The sequence below is a fragment of the Mastigoproctus giganteus genome, chromosome 3 (assembly GCF_048544385.1).
Source record: "Mastigoproctus giganteus isolate SK-2022 chromosome 3, ASM4854438v1, whole genome shotgun sequence".
Lineage (NCBI taxonomy): Eukaryota > Metazoa > Arthropoda > Arachnida > Uropygi > Thelyphonidae > Mastigoproctus > Mastigoproctus giganteus.
In genome coordinates, this window is record NC_143577.1 from 143,088,423 (window position 1) to 143,110,401 (window position 21,979).

The 21,979-nt window shown below is 37.3% G+C and overlaps 1 protein-coding gene across 1 annotated transcript in view; it reads left to right on the forward strand.

Annotated features, from left to right (window-relative positions):
* Nucleotides 1–5,088: 5,088 nt before the first annotated feature.
* Nucleotides 5,089–21,979, forward strand: part of LOC150088299 (uncharacterized) — a 344,867-nt gene continuing 327,976 nt past the window's right edge. Inside the window, exon 1 of the mRNA XM_090369452.1 lies at nt 5,089–5,118. The gene's annotated coding sequence lies outside the window, so the exon portion shown is untranslated. The remainder of the gene's footprint in view (nt 5,119–21,979) is intronic.

The window sequence follows — 21,979 nt, forward strand, 5'->3', positions numbered from 1 at the left end:
GGGACGAACTGGTCAATATTCACACTCGGAAGATTGTGAAAAGAATTTTCGCAGAAACCTTATGTGTCACCAAGCTTTTCTCAGGTAACCTATTTGTGCAATGAAAAAAATGTCCTGATAATAGGATGGCAGGATCTTCTTTTTCCCGGCTTTGTATGCTTAGTAAAACTGAGAAATCACCGGGCGAACATCTCGCGCCTTACCCTGAAGGATGGAATGCGTAGGTAGATGCGAACGACAACTGTGTCGTTCAGAAATTCCCATTTTTCCTGACAATTGTTATTAGAAATCCTAGTTCTCCTGATTAAGGCAATGTATTTGTCAATTCTCTTTCATTTCTAAAATTTCGCACAGTTGTTAAAGGTTTTTGCACGGTTGTGGTGGATGCTTAGACAACAGTTTCATAGATTTCAAAAAAAAAAATGTATTTGACAGTTCAAGGACCGATAGCGAGGAGACGTATCATTAAATGGGTAGAATCCAAAGGAATTCGGCGGTCAAAGGTCAGAGCTTAATTGCAGGAAGAGGAGAGTTTGATATATAAATATTATACAGTCCCTCAATACTACTTGACTTTACGGTGGACTCAGGTATTTATTCAGCTCTGTTAATTGGAGTTTTTATTATATTTTATTTAATATTAACGCATTGTGGGAGGCCATAAACACATTCACTCCGTTTAGAAATTCTGCAAAGGAAAGATGCCAAAATATGGGAGGGGGAAAAGGAAATCCTACTCATATCCTACCAGAGGGTAAATTTGATAGGTCCCTTAAAATATCAAAGAGATGGTACAATCCAGTCGAAATGGTGGTCTAGTATAAGAATGGCATACAAATATTTTGCAATGAGCTTTTCTATTGAAATCATTGGTACCGTTGGGGAATATTATGGCGGTCGAGGTGAATTGCTGTAACACAAATGATATTAGAGAAGCGCCTATTAAAAAGCTGCTGAGGAGTGTAAAACACAGGAGCTATCCGTTAACATACTAATGGTTTGATGCTTCTTCGGTATAATTTTACAAATTATACCGAAGAAGCATCCAACCATTAGTATGTTAATGAAACCATCATTAGGTTAATGGGTTATTATTTCCATGCATTGGAGTAGTGCCAGTTCTCCGCAATCCATAAAGGAGGAGCGAAAGAAGTGATGGTCAATTATAGGACTGGTGATTTACTTCTGAGGTCCGTGTGATTATAGAATCTATGGTTAAAGATGCAACATAGAACCATCTCGACATGAATGATATCCTTGTAAACAAAATGCAAAATACTTTGAAGGGAGATCTTGCTAAATAAATCTGTAAAATTACAAGACGAGGTTATAAACCAGCTGGATAAAAGAAACAACTTTGACTTTACAAATCTGGATTTGGTGTGCAAAACTTAAAGACCAGCACTCTTTCTAAAGGTTACAACCACAAAATCTTTACTGAGGAGAGTAGATTCTGGCGAGAGGTTGGCACACAGTATCACTGAAAAGGGATCGATATGGCGGTCGTACAGAACTCCAGATACTGGAAAGCGGTACTGTACTGAGGTAATCCTTCCCCTTGTGCGTCTGTTCCGAGGTGCCATTGGCCCCGAGTTCGTGTTTATGGATGATAACGCTACACCCCATCGCACTGTAGCTGTTGATATACTTTTGGAAAGTGAGGACATTGTTCGTATGGATTAGCCTGCCTGTTAATATCGATCTAAATCCCATCGAAGACATATGGGACCCCTAGCGGCACATCTACACCCACCACAAAATGGACGGTGTTACTGCAATAACTTATCAACAACGTTGTTCTAAGTATGGACAGGCGGTTAAAAGCCTGCATCGACATTAGGGGTGGCCATATCTCCTACTGAGGACCACCTCTTCCCTTTGTTCCATCTTTGGCAGTGATGCATCTGTATATTGTAATAGTAGAGGCATGTGGTGCAAGCTTACGTAGCATCAGCCGAAAAAAAAAAAAAAATCACACACCCATTCCCTCTAAACGTTTTGCCATCAACTTCCACAACAACAGATGTAAATTTGTTTCAGCAATCAACTACTAGCTGGCTAAAGGCAAATTTCCGCACATCTCTTCTATACCTGTCTTTCCTCAATTTGAATTTATGCCCCCCCCCCTCAGGTTCGTAATTGCAGCAAGAGAAAGAATCCCATCAGAATTGAGCCTGCTCAACCAAATCAAGGCTTTATACACCTCAATCAGATCACGTCGAAGGAGGTGTACTTAGTCTCCAGACGCTGCAATTTGCAGAACTCGAGATTTTTTCTTTGTTAAGACCACCCCTTCGTTTCCCTTCTCTGTACTCGCTCAAGCAAATCTACATCCTCTCTAAAATGAGTCCTCCAGACCTATACGCAGTACTGAAGGCGTGGCCTAACCATTGCCTCATACAAAGGGATAATTACCTCATTTATCTACTAGCAAAATTCCTATATATCATTGACAATGTCCCATGACCTGCACCACTGAAAATTTCATATCTGACTGCACAATTACACCCATATCTTTTTCATTTTCTACCACCCAGTTGGTACGTTTCTCTGGAGTTATTCTACCCGTATGCAGTACTTTGCATTTGTCAATGTTAAACTTCAGTTGCCACTTCTCAGCCCATCTGTTCAACTTTTCTAGATGATGCTGCTGCAGCAGCACGCTGCCAACCTTTGAATCATTTGCAAACTTCGACATTAAGCTTGATATACCTTCATAAATAGGTATTCTTCAGAGCGGGCTGCAGTAAAAAGTGATGCCTCTTATTATGTTCTCTTTCTAAATAATATTGATAACTGAATAGAGGGGAAGCTGTTAAAAGTTGGGAAGGTAGTTAATTGTCAAAACGAAGCTGTGCAGTTTACCGTATATTCAGGAAGAGAAGTTGAGAATTGCAATAGAAAAAGACACGAAATTCAACATGCAGTGTAAGCAGCCTGTAAGACACGTCCATGATGGTCTATATGAATTTTTGATAGATGTGAGTATCTCCTCACATCCAGGATTCAAGTTTGTAAATGTCGCCTTAAGAGCCAATCTCAGGTCACTTCTGTGTATGATTTAATTTAAAGTAAAAATCTTTCGGTTAGCTTTGTTTTGTTGTACCTTTGAATTCTATCGCGATTAATATTATATTTTAATAAGTTGTAAAAGGAGTAGTACCTTTAAAATATATAAATTGCAGTAAAGGAATGATATTTCATTCGAAACGGACCCTTTTCTTTATAATTTTACTTCTTGCTGTCTCTTTTATCCCTCCAGCGACGACAGGCTTGCTCTCATGCTCACTTCAGGAACGGCATCGTTATCCACGAGTCTACCTAAAATTACTAGTATCGTTTTTAATCGAATAGCATCTCGAAACTCAGCGAATCCGTTGCTCATTAAGAAAGAGAAGGCATGCTCTGGCCCATCAACAAAGAGTAGATAACTTCAAATTATTAATCTTGTATCGAATACAAACGAGCAGCCAAGCTGTGTGTGTTAAATAGTACGAAAAAGAAAATTATAACGCTGGGAAGCTTTTATTTATCAGAATTGTAAAACGAGTTATTTTATTCATTTATTTTTTAACCCAATAATTGTGGGCTGCAGTTTGTTCTTTTTTCTCTCACCTGTATACTAGGTTTTTAATTACCTTTATGCAAGATCCTATTTAACTGTTTCATCGTGATAATGGCGTGTTTCTTATCATGTTTTAAGTAAATTGCCAAGTTTAGAGAACATAAAACTATAGTTTCAACAACAGTTTACCTTACATGACTCATCAGTTCTTTTTCAGGAATTTATAGTGATTAATTTGAAAAAATACAACCCAATAGCTTCGTTGGGCGTAGCTCCAGCAAATGGATGATGTTTTGTTTGTCTCCTCCCCACCCACAACAGGTGCTATAATAATCTTGTGTAGTTCAACGAATTCCCACCATCCAGATCTTTCATCCAAAAATAAGTTTGAGCATGACCAATCCCCACCTTTCGTGGACATCAAATGACAATGGAAAAATTTAAGCCTTCGGCCCTCTCCACTGATTCTGTACTAAATGCAATCTTCAGGACTTCCATTTCTACTCTCCGCCTCACAATTTAGTTAACAGAAAAATTTTAATGTCCGGCACATTATTTTAACCCTTTTTTATTTCGGTTGAATAGGTGAAAATAATATCTAAATCTGTTGTTTCTTTGCAATCTATCCGTTCACAAAACTGGTACAATTAACACTTTTCTTATATTGATCGGTATGTAGTATTTTGCTATTTTTTGCCTTTCTTCCCTTGCTTTACTATTGGCCATTTTGTAGTATAAACGGGAAATATATTATTTTAAAAGATGGTTAGTACTATAGACGACTCAATAGCAGAATGCAAAAAAATTAATAAAATCACGTGTCAGTGCCTAAACAGGATAATAAGAAACTAAAAGTAAAACGTGAATGGATACCTGTGTAGACTTAAAAAAAAAAAGTAGTAAATATTATACAATTGTAATTAAAGTAAATTTCCAACAAGTGTCTACAAAGTTACACAATTGGCAGAGTATCTGTATGGAATGTTGTTGAGGAGAGTATCCAGGTAAGAGTCTGTTAATGAGATAGAAGTGCAATTTTTTTTTTCAATAGTTCTGATATTTTAATGACTAACAGTTGTCATAGGAACACGACCAGTTTCAGTTGTTCATGCTGTGCGTTTTGTCTTTCAGCTGCTGCAATTAATAACCCATCGTGCCAGGAATCGACATAGGTTGGTGGTGGAAGTGTGAGGAGAGTTTTCGTGACAAAAGAAATGGTGTATGTTAGTGGTGGATCAACATCTGGATGCCCAGCGACCTTGAACGTTGTTTTGAAACAGGTGCGTTCCTTCATGCGGTAATAGTTACTCTTGTTATAATGTCCCAAGTCACACATCATTCGAGAATAGTTGAAGAAACAGGAGGGTGACTTTACCATCCGATCTCAACCCGATCGAGCATCTGTGGGATCAGTCAATGTAATTTTAAGGCGAATGCACTTGAGTTTTCATTTCTTTTGAAACTCTTTTGCCACATCGTGGAGTCCAAGCCCCCCCCCCCCCCCCCAACGCATTGAGGGCCAAAAAAAACAAAAGGATGCAACTCCCTGTTAGGTGGGTGTATGTAATAAACTGACCAATAATTGTGTTTTGTCTTATTGTATATTAATAGTTAGCTGGAATGTAATAATTATTTATTCTATATGCAATTTTTTGTTTATACTTGGGGAAGAAAAGTTATTATATTCTATTAATTTGTGCTCTGGCTGCACATATGTAGCACTCAAATCAATCATAGGCTGTGTACAACCTGCATAATATTATACTTTTCTTACCATTAATATAAATTTACTTCTAAAACATAACTTTCAAAAATAAAAAAAGAACTCTGAACCTCCCAGAAATTGCCGAATTTCATTTTTAAGCTGAAAAGGAAGCTAAGTAGCTTTCCCGACGGAATTTAAGTTATCTGCTGTTTTAATAACTACTAATCTTATTTTTCACTATGAGTTGGCATCTGATAGACGCCACTTTTTTTAAAATTTTGTAAATTAAACTAAATCTACCCGACGGCCTCCGTAGCCGAGTGGGCAGGAGCGGGTGTGCAGTAGCACACGCTCTTTGAGTAGACCGGGGTTCAAGCCCCTGACTGCTGAATACGGTCGATCTGCCAACCCGCACTGGACCAGCGTGGCAGTTTATGGTCCATTTCCCTCAACATGAATTGTTGAGGAGGCTTCCATCCTGCAGTGGGTTGATAATGGCTGCACTTTACTTTTTTACTTTTACCCGCGTACTTTTTGCCAACCAATATTATCAAATTGACTATAGAGTATATGGTGCATCACGAGACATTAAAATGGCTATTAACTGTTTTTGTCGCAATTTCTTCAGCTGATAGAGATACTCAAGTTATGCTATTAACAATGGTCATACAATTTGTTCACTTACAAGCATGCCAGACAATTCTAGTCATAAAATGTATAAAACTCTTCTTCGGACTTCTCAAACTGTGTAACTATATGGGTACAATCTTGCAACTCCTTTGTAGAGGTCAGTTTCAGAGACTGGAGGAATTTACTCTTAAAGGTCCCATCAATCGAGGCTATATGTAGCCGATCCCAAGCGGAAAGAACACGTTTAGCGCTTCTGCATTCATTAAACACAAAGCATTTTGTGAGAGGGGTTTCTAAGACCTCTTTTTAATCCTTATGTATAGTACCTTGCTGGTTAAATGGGAGGAATCGTTATTGGTCTTTGTTGGATTGGATCTTTTTTTTTACATAAAATCGATTACTCCAGTTTTATATTGATAATGAATGCCATTAAAGGAGCGGGCTACTGCGTTTTAATATGTTTTCAAAAAGAAATAATTTCATGTCTGTTGGATTATATATTCTGAAGAAATTGATTGCATTTTTTGAAACTTATCTTCGCTACTACTCACAACAAAAAATGTTCTATCAGATATTTTTATTCATTTCGCAATCTTCTTGGATTTATAAGACTTTTTTATTCGTTTGCTCTGGCATCCAAAGAGATATAACATCCCTTTAGACGTCAGCGCAAAACGAAATTATATCAAACTTTATTCATTCATTTTAATTTGAAAAATAAAAATGATTTTTTGTTACTACATGTGAGGCTGTAGAAAAATTTACGAAAATAATTTAATATCAACCGTTGATATCATTTTCACTTTATAATGTAAAAACATGCAAGCTTTTCTATAATTATAAGCAAACTTTGCTGATTTATTTTGATGATCAGACTGGAAGTGTACCATTTCACATGCATTGATTGAGCCAAATAAGTAGTTTCTTTACACTGTACGGCTAGCTAATACTAATTTTCAATTGAAACTTTCTTGTTATAATAAGTCATAAGCAGTAAGAGAACACTTGCTAAAGAATGGTGGCCGTTTTCAACGGAAATCGATATTTCTTAAAAATTATCATTGAGCTCTTTAATATCGGTGCGAAGACTTTGTTGTTGTTATCAGCAATGATTCAAAAATAGTGGTTACACTCGTTACAATGGAAGGATCTTTTAAAAAGAAGTCTTTCTCAGTTAATATGTTATTATGATTGATGATTTTTTCCCACCAAGTCGCGAAGGCCTCAACACCTTTGAAATCGATTGTGAATAATGCTGCGTTATTTCTAGGCAAAACGATAGAAGAAAGTAAAGCTTATTGAGAATCAGTCGTAAAAAGAAATTACTCCTTATAATCCCTTTAAAACTAAACAAGTTCTCCAACTACGCTGATTGGTCGTTGTGTAACGCCATTTCCTTAATTCGAAAATATACTTCCAGTCGTGTTGCTTTATGGAGAAAATTAATATCTTTTCTAGAAAATACTGTATATCCGCTATTTAAGATGTGGTATGATCATAGATTTGTACAGTGGCAAAATTGCTGTATATCACTAAGAAAGCTTCATTCCTCCAAGTTTTCAAGTAGAGTAACTCAGATCATTCGATCTGAGTTACTTCAGTTGATATGCTCTCGAATTAAGACTAGTTTTGAATTTTATCTAAGTCCTGTTGCTGTAGCATATGGTTCTTAATATCATTAAAGAAAATTAGACATAATACGTGCCCCTAAAGCAGAGACACTGGTCTGCTGGAAGTATTTCCCAATTATAATTTCTTTGTTGTCTTCTGCTATCTCATAATACATTATTACTAGATTAGTTAGGCAAGGTAATAACTAAATTATTATAGCCAGGTGGGAAGGAGCAGCAGTGCGTAGCATAGCACACGCTTCGAGCCCGTCACCACCAAATACGGAAACGTCAGAGGGGTATGACCACCGCATATCCCGGAGCAATATGGCCTTAGTTGCTAATGCTCCCAAATAACAACATAGCATTTGTGTTGAGATCACCTGTGTGGCTTAGTCATTGTGCCACAGAAATAAATCAGACTTACAGTCCATAATTTTTCAGATTACTTTTATAGTATGACAAGGGTATTTCTGCGCTTCACCCGAGTCTTTGGATTCGTTCGTATAACCGGATTTACCTGTATTTTCTTCATTTATGAATATAATTTCTTTATTAGAGATTTTTTTTATCTGCACCTAATGTAGAAAGAATTTTGTCAAATCCTTAGCTTAAAACAAGTTTATACTTTTTGTATTGATCATGGCCTCTAAATAATTCATAGATATCCCAAAGTGTGTTATTTTCTAAAGGTATGAAAGAGTGGCTTTAAAATCAAATTCAATGGATTGCTCAATGTAATCTTGTATCTATTTCATGACCAAGTGATCTCGCTAGTTGCATAGCTGATAATCACATTCATTAGTTCGCTGTATTCTTTCTGTCATACCCAGACTAACTGTTGTGCTATTAATGACTCGAAATTCCCTAGAAAAAGATGTACGCAGAATTGTACAATATCATCGCGTGAGCAGGCCGATTTATTTTAGTCTGGTAATCTCGTTTTAAAAGACTTTCTTCACAAATACATATTTACAGCACGACATCTGGTTTAATAAGAGTATCCACTGTCTTGACGTTCACTGAAAATTAATGGCGTGATCTCTTTGCCAGTATAGATGAAAATATCTGGAACAAAAGAAAGAAAAATAATTAATATATACATGAAGCAAGAGAGACTAGCCGAGTGGTGTTACCACTTTAGTTTTTATTTGTCAGATCAAATTCGTCCAATGTCGTTTGTGTGTTTTTTAATATACATTATTTAATTCTACAGTTGTGACATTGAGTTAAATAAACGACTTGATTTATGATTTTGTTTTCTTGTGCTGATTCGTAGTAAAATTCAGATTTAATGCAAGTAAATGAAGAAATTGAATTTTATGAGAAAATAGGCACACTTCACAACATGCGTAACCTGACTTTCAATTCTAAAAATCGTTGCTGTCAAAAGCTGAAATATTTGAGGAAAAGACAAAAACGATCAATCAGTTTAGCCAAGAAAAGTGCGATATTTATCTTGGATGTTTATATAAACAGAGTGATATACTAGTTTAGTATATTCACTTAATGGGGCCTAGTGAGCAAAAGTTCTGACTAGCGGAGTGCAAAACCAATTCGCACAATCCTGACTTAGAACCCTGCCATCCTTGGTACCGTGGACACTTTGATGCCAACTTCCCCCTACTCTATATTTACGTAAGAATACGTTTCGAAATGTACCTTAACTATGTCACTCGAACTTCAAATTAGGTTTTCATTCTCAGTTGTGACGTAGCTCCAGCAGATGGATGATGTTTTGTTTGCCTCCCCCCCTCAATAAGTATTATAATAATCTCCTGCACTTCAACGAATTCCCAGTTGTTAATAGCGTGAGCTATGCGAATGCATTATAGAGAGAACATATTCATCATACGAGTTAGTGGAAATGAAATAAATCTTTTCCAAACTGTTCTCCAGTGGACGATCCCATTAAGCACTGCCTTCGAACAATATACAGTATTTATCAGTTTTCTTACTCCTAGCTACACTAAATGAGCAATGATAATGTCTGACGCTTAAAGTGCGGTACGCCCAATATCTCTAACAGAGGCACAACTTGATCACTTATACTGAATCTAATTCACACACTTTTGCTAATATTAACCGCCGTACTGCACATGGGTAGCAGTAACCCTACAGTAACTTTCCAACTGTGTGGTATAACATTCAGGGTAATGGAGAATGAAAAACGCATGGAGGTGATTGTGCAATCAGATATATTTTCAGAGAAGCTCGCGAGGGTCTTATCGGTGTTATACAGGAACAAGAAAGTGATTATTCCTTTGGATAAGGCCACATCTTAAGTGCTGCATACAGGTCTGGAGGTCTTATTTTAGGAAGGATGTAGAGTTGCTGAAACGAGTACAGAGATTGGTGATGGGTGCTCTTACCAAGAAAGGCTTAAATTTTGAAAATTGCAGCGTCGCGTCTAGGCACCTGCGAGGTGATCTCATAGGCTTTGAATGGTTTGAGCAAGCTCAATGCCAATGGAATTCTTCCTCATGGTTCATATTACGCATAAGTTCAAAGTGAGGAAAGACAGGTGTGGAAATTTGCCTTTAGCCAGCGAGTGGTTGATTGCTGGAACAAACTTCCATCTGCTGCTGCGGAAGTTGACAGCAAGGATGAATGGGAAGATTTTATTTTTTGGCCGATGCTTTATAAAGCTTGCTTTCCTGCATCATATGGCACTACTAATGTCAGTTTATGAAATCAATTGTAACATGATACGGCCTCGGGCCACCTGATTTTTCGACGCTTATTATTCTAATGTAAATTCCAGCATCCAAGTTAAAAAAATAATAATCCTCCACTTGCACCAGAATATTTTGTTAAAATTAATTCCTAATATAAGGAATTAAAAAACATTCTGGTTTTTAAATACAGATCGGCGAACTTATACAAATTTTAGATAACTGTACCAAATCTGTTCGAATAGATAAATATATATTTGGAACATTCATCAGATAGAGTTTGGTACAAATGGTAATATACGTCAGTTCTCACTGAATTAGTTTATTTGGTGGGTCGATTAACTTGGGCTTCTTTAAAATTTTCTTTTTTTCTGTCACATGCATACCTTTTCGAACACTAACAATAGCCTATCATTACTGCTTGTAGATCACAGTCTGTGATCTGCACGCTAACTGTTAAATCAATTGATTTGGAAAAACAGGTCTGTGACAGTTTTAAAAATCATTAAGAAGGTAACATATACCGCGCGACTACGTGAAAAATAGCACAACGAATATGTTCAATAAACTAGAATGATGAATGTGGGGAACGATAACGTTAGTTAATGTATGTAGTACGTTACAAAATAGAAACGGCGTTTCTGCGCGAACATTTCGTTTTGTGCATCCACCATATTGTCCGTTCGTAATATTTATGAATGATCTATCTTTGAGCATTACTCGCACTGCCACCAATTGTCTTACTTATGAAGCTATGTGCTGATAACAATTCAAGATGATGTCGAAAATCTTCAACTAGGCAGCTGCTAGCGCTCTTAATCAGCTAAAAAACTAACTTAACAAGACATCATAAGACAGAAATCTATTAAATATGACCAGACAAACTCCATAATCTACAGGAGTTACAAATCAGTACTTTTTTTTTTTTTTATATTCAATAAACATAGCAACGCAATAATTGGAAAAGCCAGTAAGCAAATTTGGTTTATAAAAGGAAACATTATATTGGATCACAGTATATATTTTATATACTGTAATCAAAAATTTACCACAATGCTTTTCAAGATGACAATACTGCCCTTTCTCGAATATACATTGTCCGATGGGAAGACGCATATTCGAGAAAAATTCATCAGCATTCTGACACTAAACAGATTGAGGGTGTGCAGAAAGATTTTGTAAGCTACCTCTCCAACAGAAATCCACTGGAGTACACACTATTAGATTACTCTCAGCAACAAGACCGATATTAAACTGCTTTGCTAAATAATGCCAGGTCTTCCGAACATCTAGAAAGGATAACCATAATAGCCCAGTAGCAGCAGTCCGTAAAATAGATATCTTCAAGAATCAGCAGCATCATTAACTGACTCTATATTGCAAATAGGACTGCCACGAGTACGCAGGTTTTTGCTATTAATAAAACAAATACTATACAACACTTCATAATACAAATTAATGAATTCGCATTAATCCACAAAAGTTATATATTTATACTGCAAATTGCTTTAATTTCTCCAGGTCCTTTAGTCCAGAAGCCTTTTTCCATTTAATTTCAGATCTGTCTATAAAGCTAAACAAGCAACAAAAACTTTGTTGATGAAAACACGCGGATCTACCACCAGCCTTTATCTCTCCGCTATTCATTATTTTTTTTTCTTCGTGCCGTCATTAGGAACGACAAACGTCCAAATGGGACTCGGAGAACACGTGGAAGGAATGGAGAGAAAAATTGCTAAAGTCCCTTGTGGTAGAAAAGTAAATTTCCTATTCTTTCCTCACAAAGTAACTGTCCTTGTCTTCAGAGAAGTTTTTTTTTTTTTATTTATTTCAATTACGATCACTAATGGAGAATGGCGCGAAAAAAGGAAGAGAGAAAACAGCAAAGTTGTTAAAAAATCAGTTGAATCTATTTCTCTTTATAGGGGAAAATGAAAGGAATTTGTGGTTAAATAAGTTAATTATTTCCTTAGTGTACATTTAAGGCAACGCCGCAGTGGTGCTGATCCCGCAGTGGGACGCCGGCAGCTCTGTAGCAATGTAATTGCCTCACAAACAGAGAGGTTGTCGGTGAAGATTGAATGTATTGCGCGGCGGTTTTATTTTTGTTCGGCTTGCAGTGTTGGAGTTCCTTAAGCTGATCTTAGAGCATCTTTCGCTACATCTCGCGAGACACGCTTGGAAGAAAAAACTCGATTAATAATTGTTGCTAAAATTCAATGATTTCTGGATAAGAACGTGACAGCAGAGGAACATTTGTAGTTGTAAATCAAAGGTCTTTGGAGAAGGGAGAGTGGCGGCAAGAGATAGAAGGGCGACTGCGCCTCAGAAGAAAAGGAAAATAATATAAATAAAACAAAAAACTGCGTGTGTACCCTGTACGCACGAAAGATGCTTTATTTTATATGAAAACATCCTTCGCTTGGACGAGTTTAAAGGGTTTTAGGAATGAAATCTGAATCCGAACACGTTTAACATTTTAAAGAATTTAAACGATCAAAAACATAACATAAAGAACAAAAGTTATGAACGATATAACGTCTTGTTTTCTGCTCACGTCCGCTACCAAATCAACATTAGTGACTGAGTTGTCGTGATTTCCGTCACCAAGTGGTTTTACTTCAGTCCGAAAATTTTAGTAGGAGCAGCTATTCACATCTAAAATAAGAGAGCTGAGATCAGAAGCAAATAGTGCAGCGCTAAGTGTAATCTGTGGAGGACGAGTTCAGTTGATTGCTGTAAAATAATTCGCAAATGCATTCATACTGCTCACCCCTATATGCTTTACTATGTGAAAAGCATATGAAGCCACTGAGTTCACAAGAGGCTACATTGGAAACATGCTTCCACTGCAGGGAACGATTACAGCTACATCCTGAAACGAATCTTTCCTGCTATGGCGTATAACTGCACTCGAGATAATGCTCAATTCTTTTATCCGTTCATGTTTTACATGTAACTACGCTATCTCTTAAAATGTTTTCATGTTGTTCTTGTCTGCTGTGGGTTGTAGTAGTAGCAGATGTTTATGCATGTTATCATGAAAACCCCATAGCATCTCGCTGTAAAACAGTTATTGTATTTGTCCTTTGTATAAGAACAATATGTGCTGGAACCTAGAGATTTAAGCTATATACAGGATGTCTCAAAAATATTGTACAAACGTTTAGGGGAGGTAGGTAACATCTAAAGGAATGTGAATCGCATAGGAACCCATAACCGGAAACGTCACCGTAAGTCGGTACACAGCGCTGTTCATTAGTTCGCGAGAGGGAAAATTTCTGGTTTACTCATTCAAGCAGTAGTCGCCGCACGAAGAGCATGCATCGATATACGAACTGTGAGCTAGCAGACATGCACCTAGTGTATGGATTAGAAGAGGGCAATGGACGAGCCGCTCAACGAATTTATGGAGAATGCTTCCTAGACAGACATGTACCGGACCACCGTTTGTTTGCGCGTGTGCATCAAAATTTGTGCGATTATGGGTCATTTAGAGGTAACAGGAGTAGTGCGGGCAGACCACGTTCGACCCGAACTCCCGCCATGGAAGAAAGTGTGTTGAATGCCGTCCAGAATAATCCTACTATCAGCACACGTGCCGTTGCCTCAGGAGTGTCGCGTTGCAGTGTACGACGATTCCTTACATCCCTTTCATCTCCAAAGGGTTCAGTTACTGCTCCCCCAAGGTCATCCTGCACGTGTGGCTTTTGCGCAGTAGTTTCTCCAAGAAAGTGTTCAACAAGATTTGAATTTTCCAGCCAATGTTTTGGTCACGGATGAGGCTTATTCAATCAGCACAATGCTAATGTGTGTGAAGCCCATGCGGCACAACATCGCTTCGCAATAAATGTGTGGCCAGGTATGGTCGGTGACTGCTTAGTCGGCCCATACCTGTTACCATCCCGCATGAACTCCGCTAAATATCGGATCTTTCTTGAACAAGTTCTACCAGGGTTACTTGACGATGTTCCAGCAAATGTGAGACGCAACATTTGGTTTCAACATGACGGGGCGCCTGCTCATGACCATTTGGACAGGCGTTTTGGGCGTCGATGGACCCGTTGCCTGGCCCCCACGCTCACCTGATTTATCGAGCTCTGATTCCTTTCTGTGGGGGCCCTCAAATATATCGTGTATGAATCGCCTGTGGAGACGGAAATGGATTTCGTCTGCGCTGCTGCTATTGTATCTATAAACAAAACAACAGAAGTATCAAATTATTGTGTGGTCACCCCAATCGCCTGACTTTATCCAATAGAGCTTTTGTGGGATATCTAGAACGCCAAGTCCGTGAAGTCTGCCCAACTTCAAAAAAACTATGCAGATCGTGTAGAATAATGTTAGTCAAGGCGCTACTGTAAAATTAATCGCCAGAATGTCATATCTCTGTAAGGCAGTGATAAAACATCGTGGAAGATATTTTGGTAAAAATCAGCGTAGTTGTTAATATTAATTATTTCGATGCTTAATAAAAAAAAATCTTAAAATACTTTGTAGTGTTTTTTTTTATATATATATAAACCAAACTTTTATGGGGAGCGTACATACATTCTCTCTTTGTACTCTGGGATGGCCGCATAGTGGTCAAAGGAGTTCACACAGTAGAGACTACAAGAATATTGCCATATTTTGGCATCACGTATTTCAACATGCAAGTTCAAAGCTTTCTACTTGACTACGATCTGCATTGTAGACGGATGCTGTTTTTCAAAAACATTCACTGGACAATTGAAAATTAGCATGTGTTACCCTTTCAGACATTCGTTACATAATGCGACGTGAAAAATACTCTTGCACCTCTACAGCCATAAATGAAAAGTAGACGAAATTTTTCAGTGAGACACAAAATCCCAATTGACTACTTCAGAAGCCGCAGAAACATATGGGAGATAGATAGCCTGTTTGTCGAATAAATTTTTAAATGGTTCCGTAGTAAATGTGGGTGCAGAATCTAAGAAGTGAAATATATTATAGATTCCTCAGATGACCTAGGAAATTAATTCGTGAAATGGTTCCAACACACGAGAGCAAAAATTATTGCTGTCAAAGAGTAAATGCATTAGAAACGGATAAATGTAACTAATTCTAAATACTCAAATAGATCGATTGATAGGCATAAGAAGCGAAATGATATTATCCACAACACTGTGCGTGCTAAAAGTAAAAATGGTAGCCAAGAAATCATTGACTACTGAAGGGAATCCCTACCTGGATATCAGCCTTGGGACATTTAACACGCAGATAAGAATATACTATCTAAGATCTATTATTGACAGAATCTTAAGTATCAAAAATTAATCTTGCCATAGTGGCAAAAGAGTGAGGGAAGCAAGGATTAATTTCTGTGACTCCTTTTCTGTTTTGCCATCAACAGAAATTTGAATGAAAAAAGGACATCATCCTTCTTCAAAGACGTGTATCAATCTACAAAGGACTAACTCTATTAATTTTGACTTTTATATAACTTCTGTCTGAGCACTCAAGACTTTAGTCTCTTGAATGCTTAAACTTAATCTGGCAGTTATTATTCTTATTTTCTCTAGCCTAGAAACCCTAACACTCCGACGTAGGTAGTCCATCTCTAGGGCCCCTAAGCTTCTTTTTGTCACCCTCTTTCAGCCGTAGAAAAGTACCGGTTCCACTAACGACTGTCCGATATGTTTTTTTAGTTATACGGAGATATTGTTGTTCCACCATATAGAGTCCAGGGCACTGAGTATTTTCCTACTTCAACGAATTCGTGTGCAAACTTTCTCTTTCCCCAATCCTTCCTTAGTTAATCCACAACCAAGATATTTGAAAAAGTCAATAGGTTTTAGATGTATAGACTGTAACTGGTGATGGTAATCTTAAATTTTGAGAGCTCAATGCCTGTCATCAGACTTGGCGTCTTTTTCTCAGCCTGTATATCCAAACATAGCTATACTATAAAAGAACCATTAGGTGGCAGTGATCACAGTGCATTGATGTGGGATTTACTTAAAGATGTAACTACCATCAAGAATAAGCGGAAGGGGCTTTTGCTTTCGTAAAGGAGGCTACAGTGGAACCAAATAATATTGTTACAAATATAAACAACAAATATTAATTAGGAAGCATTCAGGGAAATATCGCAGGCTTTTCATATCAACTAAGAAATACCGTTCAAGGCTCAGACTTAATGGATGTCAGACGATCTATTGATAAAATAGCCATTTTCTAAAAAACCATGTTGCATACTCATCTCAAATCTCCAATATTATCCTTACAATTAAACAAAAAGATAGTGAAATAAATTTATGTTGATATAATAAAACTATTTTTATTTTATTTTGTCAGCTACTGGTATAGTGTGGACTTTGTAACTACATCAAAAGTGTGTCATTATTTAAAATCTGCATATATCAAAAAAAAAGGAAAAAAAAATCATAAACACGTGTCTAATTCTCAATGATAATAGAACTATTGTTAGATTTCTTTGGATTGGAGTTTTAAATGGAAAAAAATTATAACAAGCAAATACATACCTAGTAAATTGTTTAGGTCGCACTAAATACGTATAAATTAAACAGGGTCGGTCTCATCATTGACTTGTGTATATTTATTATTCCATAGCCATTCTAAAATTAAGGCCAAAATATGCAAGGAAGTAGGTTTTTGAGGAATCGATAAAAAAAGTCTTTGTCTATACAGCGTGCTATCTCTATCTTATCATACACCTCCCAGTGCCGGATGTAACTAATCCCGCTGTCTCGTCAATCTCAACCACTCAAGAAGGCATTTAATTACAGCAGTCGACAACACACAGACCAGTTATAAATTTCCTGAGGTCCGATCTATTATTTTTATTTAATCAAAGACAGTCCCACCCCAGTATAGCCAATCAGCGGGAGGACGTACATTCTAACAGATATCAAAATATAGAATAGTTTACATAGCACAGACTGACATCAAGAAATACTTTTGTTTCACTTCAAATAAATTCACAGGACAATGTAGTGGCAAGTGAGAATCCCTTTACGATACATTCGGGATGAATTATTAGGACTCGAACCGTCGCAAATCACACCAGCTTTGCAAGTACCTTATACAGTCAGGAATGGTCTAGTACTAAGTGAAGATCAGAAAAATAGTCATAAGCAAGAACAACAGCTCTACTCACACCACTATAGCAACGCAGGAGGACAAGATATGCTGGAAGTCTCCAACAAGGTCTCCTCTCGATATGTTTTGTTTGTATAAATTTCTAAAGTATTAAATACATAATTATAATCACAATAGTTTACATTTATGACTTCTGGTTTGTGGGTACCACTCTGATGTGAAAATTCCACAGTCACTCAATTTGCCCTCTGAGACTCACATAGACGCCTCCCCTTTGCTGTTCTCTCCAGACGATGCGGTCTCATCATTGACTTGTGTAACGGAACTATAAATGCCCTCTTCCTTGATCAAGGTATGGTAAATCAATGATAGTACACTATACTCCTTGCTGACCGCTTACTTATACTCCATGCTAACTTTTATGTCTGATTGTATGATAACCCCAATTCACTTTCCACATTTACTCCATTCAAACTCAATTCCACCTACTGTGTAAGTTATTTCCCAAATGTAGAACCTTACATTTGGCATCATTAAATCACAGATGGCTGCATCATTCTGCAGCCATCCGTGATGCTTGGTCCAAATCAATCGGAAAATGCTTAGCCCAACATGCATCATTAACCACCCAACAGATCTTGATATCATTTACAAATTTCAACGTCGTACTACTGTTCTTTCGTTAGTATCCATTCAATAAGATCAGAAAGTGGACCTAGCATCGAACCTTGAGGGATCCCGCCTGCATCTCTGTAACCGCCCAAAAACAGGCACGTTTATGCGACTCTTTTTCCATTTTATTTTGATTTCTAGAATATATTCCATGTACTTTTGAAACTTTGAAGTGCAAAATGGTATAGTAAAGACGGTAATGTGAATAACTAATACCGTTGTTACCGAATATGATAGTAGTAGCAGAAATATGAATAAAATAATGCAACATTACATTCCATTATTGAAGGTTGGAATCCGAAAAGAGTTGACAGGAAGAACATTAAGGCATTTGAACTATGGTATTACAGCAAAATACTGCATGTTTCTTACCTTTATCGAAGAACAAATGAATGGATATTAAATAAAATTGGTAGGCCTAAAATTCTTCTTCATAGCACCAACAAAAGAAAACTAAAATTTTTTCGACACGTAGCAAGGAGGGAAAACTTTCAGTTGAAGAATGTAATGGAAGGAAAAATCAAGGGCAAGAGGAAGACCTACAACTAGGTAGAAGGATGGTACATTGAGAATTACTGCTGTAAAAGTAATATTAATTATATAACTATTTCTTCATTTGAGAACTTTCTTATTCAAGCAGGTAAAGGAAAGGACTCTGGAATAAAGTGATATTTTCTACTGTCAAGCAAGTCATTTTTTAAATTAATATTTCACACCAAACATGGACTATTACATCTGACGAAACCAAAAATCGTCAGTGCTTTGTGTTGGAAATAAAAATCCCAAACCTCTATCGGAGTGGAATTAACTCATTCCCCCTGAAAAGGTTTCAGTGGTTGCATTCATCATCGGCGTTATCTTTGTTCTTGTTGGCGCATCAGCGACTTAGACCATATTGCGCCGTATGTATGATGTCTTTAAATTGCGTTTGTTTTGTGGTCGATATTCTGTTTGCTGGACAGAAAAAGCCACGCTGCATTTCCCCGAGACCGACACTAATTAAGCCACATAATGAAAAATGCCCATAAAAACTCGTCACGCATTGACGGATTTGAACTCAGGGCTTTTCCACCCGGTGATTATACCAAATGCGCTACCAGAAGTGATGCCAGACCTTTCCTAAACTGAGGCTACGCAAATAAGACAGCCATTGTCCTACCATGGACGCAGATTAATATAGTTTCCCTGAATATACGAGATACGTCAATTGTACATAATATATGAGGCTATTAAAATTACTGATTGCTTCATTTTTTTTTTAAATAAGAAGGGATGTAGATCGATGTGGAATAACAGAAGCTGAATTAAAATACTCTATATCTGCCATATAAATAAATGAAAAGCTGATATATGTAAAATTTAAAAAAAAAAATCATTATCCCCTTTAGTAATTTTTCGTTTTCCTTCCGGAAAATTTTGCTGAAGGCTCTCTGAAGACTGTATTCATTGCAAATTCTAATAATTAAAAGGATGTAAAGCTCGTTTAATAGCAATGGACCAGATGACTTTGACAGCAAATGAAACTAGCAAATTCTTGAAGAGTACCACTCTTTTATTTGATTTGATCGCATGCAAAACAGAAAGGGACTATTACTTTATTTTTTCAATAAAATGTCTTGCATTGCATTCGAGAATGCTCTTAATTAAATGAATCGTTTGTAGTTCCTTGCAAAAGAAAATGTGATCTCATGTTCGGCGTCTTTTTGCAGTGGTGTAATTGCTAACGCCCTTACATTTAACTTAAATCGTCTCAGTCAGACACATCTAAAGACCATTTGTCTATTCAACTTTGTTATCTTCCATTGCAAACATCTAAACATAACCAAGCACGCTCAGCGACGCTGCGCCTAAGGCAATACAGAAGCTACCTGTTAGCAGCTGACAATTCCTGTTGCGGCCGAGTTGCTTGTCACTTGATAATAAATCTGTACCTTACATTTCAACACGGACGACGCCGACCAGGTAAGCCGATTAACTGTGCCAGAAGCGGATCTGCGGTGGCAGTTGCCTCATAATCCTGTTTGAAGTCCCCTACCTGCAACTGGCGTTTCGCTGGCAGTCGATAATAATAACAGACAACCGCAAAGTCTGTAGTGTCACAGCTAATGGGCAAGTTGTCAACGTTATTAACAAAGGTAATGAGAAATGGCTCTCTTAATTCTGTCCAGCAACAAAATTAGCATGCAATGAGCGCAGTTCTACCCTTTGACATTAGTGCTTCTTTAATTGCTCTACAATTTGGAAATATTTATTATCTTAATGAAAATGGCAGAGGTTTAACAATCCATTTTTTTTTATTTATTTATTTCATTTAATTTCACTAAACTAAGATCCTTTTGAGAAAGCGAGTGGTCAGCACACATCAATTTTAAGCAACAGTACTAACATGAACCTCAAGGTTTATTTCCACAAAGTGCATAAGAACGTTTCATCATTAATTTTAAAAATTACCCCTAACCTCCACGTGGCCAGTAAAACTACAGATGTACTTTGCTAAATTGAGAGAACCGAAACGCAAAGCAGGAAAAAACAGCCCTATAAATGGTGAAACGAATTTGCATCATAGTAACATGTCTTAAATTTAAGTGCGTGCCCTTGGTTGAGTGGTCAGTGCCTCGTTGCATTTGTACAGGTGCTTGAATTGATAATGGTTTGAGCCCTCGTGAACTGTTCAATACTGTGCATGGTTATATTCTTATAAAAATGGCTAACTGTAAAGTCCTCTGACCTACGTAGTCGTGCCGGAGCATAAACAGAACATTACTTGAAGCATGCGATAAAATCGGTGAGAATATATAAGACCTATTGCACTCCACATGTTTGATTCCAATACAATATCCTACGAAAGGCCATGGGATTGTAGTTATCAGAAGAACATCGATTTATTCAAACTCTGGCTCTAAAGATTGCTTCCATGTGCCGGTGAAGACTTTCAAATTTCTTCTCTATTCTTCCTTTAAATTGTTCGCGGGTTCCACTAATGAAAAGGGGCCGTATTGGCTCTCCCGTAATTCTGCATTCAAGTTCCCGCTGCTTAGACTACGGTGAAAAAAGTCTGGTAACTTTGTGTTGAAAGGCATCTAGTTGTGAAAGTTTAGCTTATGGTGAAAATGACTCCAAGATCAGTGTGAAGGATCTGAATGTCATTATACATCATCATCATGATGTATAATTTTGTTCATCATAATTGAGCTGAGATCAAACTGTGACAGTTATGTTGGGTACCACCATTTCTTTTCCTTTACATTTTATTATTATTATTATTATTATCCGTTTATTTCCATAAGGAAACCACCCCGGGACGGCAAAGTGCCAGGAGGGTGCTAAGTACATATCAGGGTACGAGATACTACGTGCAGTGGGTTACATATACTGAACACGTAGTCTCGTCCCGAAATATTATATACACATTTTATGTTTAATATATATAGTATTTACACATTGATGATTCTGTACATACATTATACAACTGATATATTTACAATTCACTAATAATTCCATCTATAAATAACATATTAACATAACTGTTACAGAAGGTATATTTTTACAGTCAACAAATTATTATTGTTCTTAAAGCAGAAAGTTTCTCTTTTACTCTAAATTCTTTGGTACTTTGCAGCCGATTCATATTTCGGTAAGTCTGTACGAATCCTGGAAGATCTCTTTCCGGTATGTTGCATCCTCACACAGTTTTTCGGCATCTATGTGTAGTGAGTTAAATATTTTCGCTGCATTTGATGGGAAGAATCTTTGCAGGCTACTAAGATTGTTCAGGACTGAACGCAGTGGATTATTTACTTCTCCGCAACGTCTAGCAGTGGCACGCGGTTTGACTAGAATATTATCCAGGACTGGGGCATCCACTCTGCCTGTGAGCATTTGTGCGAGAGTGTGTATGTTCCTGTTAATTGTCCGCTGCATCCAGGGTGTGATGTTAAGGTTTGAGTAGAGAATGGCCCTTGAGATAGTAAAAGGGTGGCCAGCAACTCTGTTAAGCCATCGCAAGAACCAGTACTCGATCCCAAGGACGGACTTA